This window comes from Natator depressus, chromosome 5 (genome assembly GCF_965152275.1).
Source record: "Natator depressus isolate rNatDep1 chromosome 5, rNatDep2.hap1, whole genome shotgun sequence".
In the NCBI taxonomy this organism is placed as follows: Eukaryota; Metazoa; Chordata; order Testudines; family Cheloniidae; genus Natator; species Natator depressus.
Window position 1 is genome coordinate 123,352,420 of NC_134238.1, and position 6,094 is coordinate 123,358,513.

Below are 6,094 nucleotides of genomic sequence, written 5' to 3' on the forward strand. Positions count from 1 at the left end.
TTCTCCTGCCTCTTCCCAAACATGAGATGGCACAAGGAATGTTTCATGTGCCACGTGCAAGACAAAAATATCTGGTGTGATCACAGTGTGAGCTTTTGTGTAGATGGAGTGCTGTCTATGGCAGGCCACAAACCAGGTCTGTTGCTCCATCTGCTGTGTGGACTCACTGCATGATTCACAGAGAACACCCGGCAGCTAAAGCTCTGAGTCCAGGTCTCGTCTATTGTGAACCACATGAAGACTCATCCTCTTCGCGTACAGCTGTTTGCAACAGTGTGTGAAAATCCAGGGTCTGTTCACGACCTGGTTTTGTTCCACACTGAAGCCCATTGGCCCTTGAAAGGGAAAATACTGGGATGATTTTCTGAACTGCGAGACGAGCTGGGTGGCGAGGCAAAGGATTGCACAAAGAGCGGATTCACTGATTTCCTGGGTGACCAAAGGAAGAAGTGCCGTCTTGCCTATGTCACAGGCATATTTGGGAAAGTGAATGAATGGAGTGCAGATCTCCAAGGAAAGAACACCCACATCTGTCAGCTGAGTGATCGAACCACAGGATTCACGAAGAAAATTGATTTCTGGAAGAATAATCGATTGAAGACAACAAATGAATCCTTCCTGCAGCTCTGCAAGTTCCTGGCTGACAGTGAAATTATTCAGCCTCCCACGCAGGTGATGGCTGAGCATCTCCGCCACACAAAGGAAGAGTTTGCATCCTTTTACCCTGACTAGGACATGACAGAGTCTGATTGGGTGCGAAACTCCTTTCAGTGCGAGCCTGACGCCAAGGATTTGCCAGTAGCTGAAATTGAATAGCTCATCGAAATGTCCTGCGATCGATTCTTGTGAGGAACCTATGTCCAACCTTTCCTGTTAGAGCTCTGGCTCACTGTCGAGAATGAATGGCCTGCACTCTCAACCGGCGCCTTGAAACTGACGGGGCCATTTGTGAGCGTGTATTTGTGCAAAGCTGGATTCGGTGCACTTGGGTCCATCAGTATCAATCTACCGCTGCTCTCATATCAGAGATTAGATTTTTACCCTGCCGCCGGACTTCAAGAGGCCGTGTCGCAACACGCGAGTCCATGTGCCACGTCAAGGAGCATTAAATAATGTACTGAATGTGTAAATTCTTCAGATTTCTTGAGCAGTATGTTGCTTTGTTGCTGTCTGGGGTCACAGGAAACAGTTAGTCTCAAAATGGGATCACGCAGGCAAAAAGTTTGGGAACTCCTGTAATATCTTTAATTGGACCAACTTCTACTGGTGCAAGAGACAAGTGTTTGAGCTACACATGAATGCTTGTCCCCTCCACCAAAAGAATTTGGTCCATTAAAAGACATTACCTCACCCACCTTGTCACGCTCATAGCCTGGGACCAACACGGCTACAACAACTCTGCAGACAAAAAATACCCTAGCAGGGCCTGACTCACTACTGTGTTGCTCTAACTGTAGGTAAGATCGAAGTAAAACTGGAAACATGCAGTGGTGGAATCGGAGCCCTCCCCGCCAGCTCTGGCATTTGGCTTCAGTCCCTCCAGTCCTGACCCTCGGCTTGTTTCCTGGACTCTGCCCTCCTTGGACCCAGCTCTAACCACTAGGCCGAACTCTCGCTTCCATTACCAGGCCCCCACGGCCAGCGGGCTACAGTGACACACCAACTAGTGGTGATGGGGCAGCTGCATCGGCTATTTCTCCTTTCTTTTCAAATGTCTCTGTAATTCTCTCTTCCTACATGTGGTGCATGCATATGACTATAGCCTGTTTGGCTTCAGTGGTTCCATCCTAGGAACTCTATTTATTTTTGTCTTTGATTTAAATCTTCCCTTATTGGTTTTTCTTATGTGCCCTGTTACTTACAGCTTAGAAAGGGGGCTAGTACCTTTCCTCTCTCCTACAAATGATTCATTTGATCTTGCAACGTCGGATTAACATGGACCTTTCTCTCATCTGGATTCAACATTTTAGAAATGACCAAATGTTTCTCTCTCTCCTCCCCTTTTGATGATTTTCTGATTGTAGTTTGGTTGCCTGGCCTTTCGCTTCTTCTTTAATGTGGGTCACGTGATCATATTGTAGGGCCAACAGTTTATAACGTAGGCAGCTTCTAAACCAGACCTTAGTGCTCCAAGTCCTTGCTCAGCAGCTGCCTGGCTAGCCCAGTTCTGTGTTTCACAAGGAAGTTACAACCTGGTGGACTTACTTCATTAGTGTGTGGGATTCAACTGGTCTGTGATCTCTGCCAGGACAATTGTCCGACCGGATTTGTGTTCTTAGTGTGATTTAGCCTACTGCGAGTTTGTATCTTGGTTTTAGTTAACTGAATCTGCTTTGACCTCACCCTACTGTAAATCGGGAACAACTCCACTGAAGTCAACATAACTACACTGATGTAGCTGAGATGATCACTGGACCCCACTATACGTGGCTGATCACATGTGGGCATCTTCCCTTGCGTACGTTCCCTAACCCACCCTGCTTCACACTAATGCAGGAATTGGAATGACATTATTGAAAGTAGGTTTCTATCTGCCCAGAGCAGGAATGAACCTGACTTGTGCAGCAGCAGTGCAGACAATCACCGCCCAGGGCAGGGAACATGCTCCGGGCTCAGCAGAGCTGGAGCTGGCCTCAGTGCTCATCTGCCCTTCTGCATGGATGCACGGTGCCTCGAAAGGGTGCAGCCTGGCCTCACGGCATTGCAGCAAGATGAGCAGGTTTCTCGACTTCTGCTCCCTTGACAATTTTCCATCCAAACTGCTTTTCAGCAGAAAACTGGCATTTTGACCACATTACATGTTCCGTGGGAAGTGTCTGCTCGCTGCGGAAAAATGACTTTTCATCAAAAAACGGAGAGACCCTAAAACTTTTGAGATGAAAATGGACCTTTAGGGTTTCATGGGAAAAATCAAAACTTTCTATGGTGTTAAAACCCATTTTCTGATCACTCTAGCGCAAAGCAACAGCAGCAGGCCATGCGATTAAACGTAAAGGGCCCCTGCAGCAGAGACTCATTGAGCTGCCCACTGATGTTCAGGTTTATTTTCTGAGATCTTTCTTGTGTAACCCACCTGTGAAATCTGTGGGCATCTTTCTTGCATGTGGCTGAGGGCCAGATGCTCTGCTGCTGTAAATCAGCATCACTTCAATGGAGTAACACCAATTTACACCAGGAGAGGATCTGGCCCTAATTGTTTACCAGGGCCAGGCAAAGAATGTGAATCCCAAACAATCTTAATAGGGCAGCTCTTATGTCTTTAGAGCTCCCTCTTCTGGCTTTTTGTCAGCAAGCTTCTCTGTTGTTCTGCTGAAAGGAACTCAGACGCTTTTTAAGATTTAGGGCATGTCTGCACTGGAGCTGGAGGGGTCAATTCCAGCTTGGGGAACCAGACCTGTGTTTGCTTTGATTTCGCTAGTCGCTAAAAATAACATAGCACAGGGGCCGGATGGGTGAACAATTCTGTCTGACGCATTAGGTCTGGCTAGCCCCTTCTGCTGCCTGCACTGCTGTGGCTACCCTGCTATTTATAATGCACCAGCTCCATCAAAGATAGCATGAGTATGTCGATCCAAGTTGGAAATGCCACCTCCAGTGTAGACGTACCTGGAGACTAACTAGGCTCGGTTGCACCTGTTGCTCCTAGATGTGGAAGCTGGGATACAACTCCACAGTTTTCATGCTATTAAAAGCGAGCTCCCATTAGAGGCCCTGTAACGGCGTGAGACTCAACCCTGCAGCGCCTCCTGCTGGTCATCCAGGGAATTAGCGTTTCCAGCCTCAGAGCGCCCTCTGCAGGCCGGTGTCTCGCTGCTTCTTCAGGCCCCTGTGTCCCTCCCAGACCCCGGTGCCCCTTTCACTTGGGTGCTGCCCCCTGGCAGTACCCCCACTGTCTGGGTCTCCCCTCCCAGGGGAACCCTCACTCACTATCCCCAGCTCGCCTCAGTCTTTGACCACTGCCAGTCACCATTTAGCCCCTGCACACTGGGGCAGACTGCAGTGTACAAGCCACTCATCACAGGCAAGGGGGGTTTGGACCTGCTGCCTCTGCCTAGCCTTGGGCTGTCCCCTGCAACCCCAGTACCTATTCAGCCTTACACTAGGCTGTGGCCTGGGGGGTTTCCAGGCCAGAGCTCCCCAGCTCCCTTGGCCTTCCCCCAGCCCTGCTCCACTCCAGGTACCTTCTCAAGCTCCCCAGCAGCCAGGCCCATCTCCCTCCACAGCTAGAGGAGACTCTGTCTGCTCCTGGCCCTCTGTCTGCTCTGCCCTCTTATTTTACAGATAGGGAAACCGAGGCACGGGGGAGGAAGTGACATGGCACGTCAGTGTTGGGGCCAGGAACAGAACCCGGGGATCCTGACTCCCAGACCCACGCTGTGGCTACTGGACTGTGCGAGGCTGTCTTTAAAAATAGCCTTTGTTCAAAAAACAATCCATGAGTTAACTCAACTACAGGATATGGGCTTGATGAAGAATTCAAAATGAGGTTGCCTAGCCTGGGCTATAGAGAAGGTCAGACACCAGTAGATGATCATAATGGTCCCTTTTGGCCTTGGGATCTATGAACTAGCCCCAACTGTTGTAATTTATAGCTCAAACTCTGACAGTGGGTAAAGATCAAACAAACGTATGCTTTCCAAAAGGAATAAATATCCATGTCACTTGGCTAAGTGCTGTTTGCTGTGTAAAGCGCCAGATACAAAAAAACAAGCATTCCTAGTTTTAATGCATTTTCAATATAAATGTAACGGTGTGGGCTGTGTTACCGCCCGCAGTGGCATGACCGAAGTAGATGGAACAAATGCAGCAGAAGAAAATAAGCCATGGTTAACAATGGAGCATTTAAAGAAAGGAGAGAAAGGAAGGCAGATGGCATGAATATTAGTGCATGAAAATGACTAACACTCTGAGAATTTCCCAGTGTACTTCTCACTTGTTTTGCCTTGCTTCTATAATTAATTTATGGAAAGCGCCTAAATTGGGAATAAACACAATCTCACAAATCCCTTCTAATCTCTGCCTGTATTTTGGAAACGATACCCTCAAGGTATAGTTTCTTACCATGATTAAACTGTTTTCTTTTTAAAGCATTAACACGGTCTGATTTATTTATTTTACACAATAGCACAAAGCGTCGGTGGTCAGGGCTGAGCTCAGCACTGGTTCAGAAGCAAGCTATTGTTATCAGTTGCCGTGTACTGCTGTACCGGGCAAGATTTTTGTCTCGGAGGCACATACCTGTTCGCAAAATGTGACGCCGTGAGCTAAGCCGCACAACGTGACGGCACAGACAGTTAGAGGGTGGCGTGTATTTGGACACTGCTTCATTTTTTAAAAAAAGTATTTTTTCATCAGGTCATTTCCTCCAATCAAAAATAAAAGCAGAGGTGCTCCCGAGCGTTAGGGTATCGGAACCCTCTCCTTTCGACAGGAAACGGACGGGGGCAGCTGTACGGCAGGAACAAAGGGAGCTCTGCATTTGCTCCCATCCCGTGTTAGCAATATGGAGATACATGTACAGCAAGCTGCTCCACGGCGTTTGGAACACTAGAACCAGCCTGGAAAAACCTGGGCTTAGCCCTGTATTTGTCTGTGACATGTGCATTGGGGAGAGTTTATCTGATTGCTTCAGCTGATGCCTGCTGGGACACTTGCCGCTGACACAGACCATATGTTCCCCCCATGGAGGGGAAATGCATGGAGGGGGCAGATAACCACAAAAGGGCCTGATCCAAAGCCCACTGGGCGTCTTTCCATTGGCCTCAATGGGCTTTGGATCAGGCCTCAAAATGGCGCAGTATGTTGCCACGCAGCTTGCCACCCATTCCCCAGGGAAATGAAGCTGGAGCAATCCACTAGGAAGAGCTATATGGATCTATGGATCCTTCTTTGGGAAGATGCACAGCACAAGGGACCTTCACATGTACTACCTGGCTTGGCAGCAGCACTGCTGAGAAGGATCTGGGAGTTGTGGTGGATCACAACCTCAACACGAGTCAGCAATGGGATGCTGTTGCAAACAAAGCAAATGCAATGTTAGGTTGTATTAACAGAGGCATAGCATGCAATCACAGAGGTGAGAGTACCACTCTAC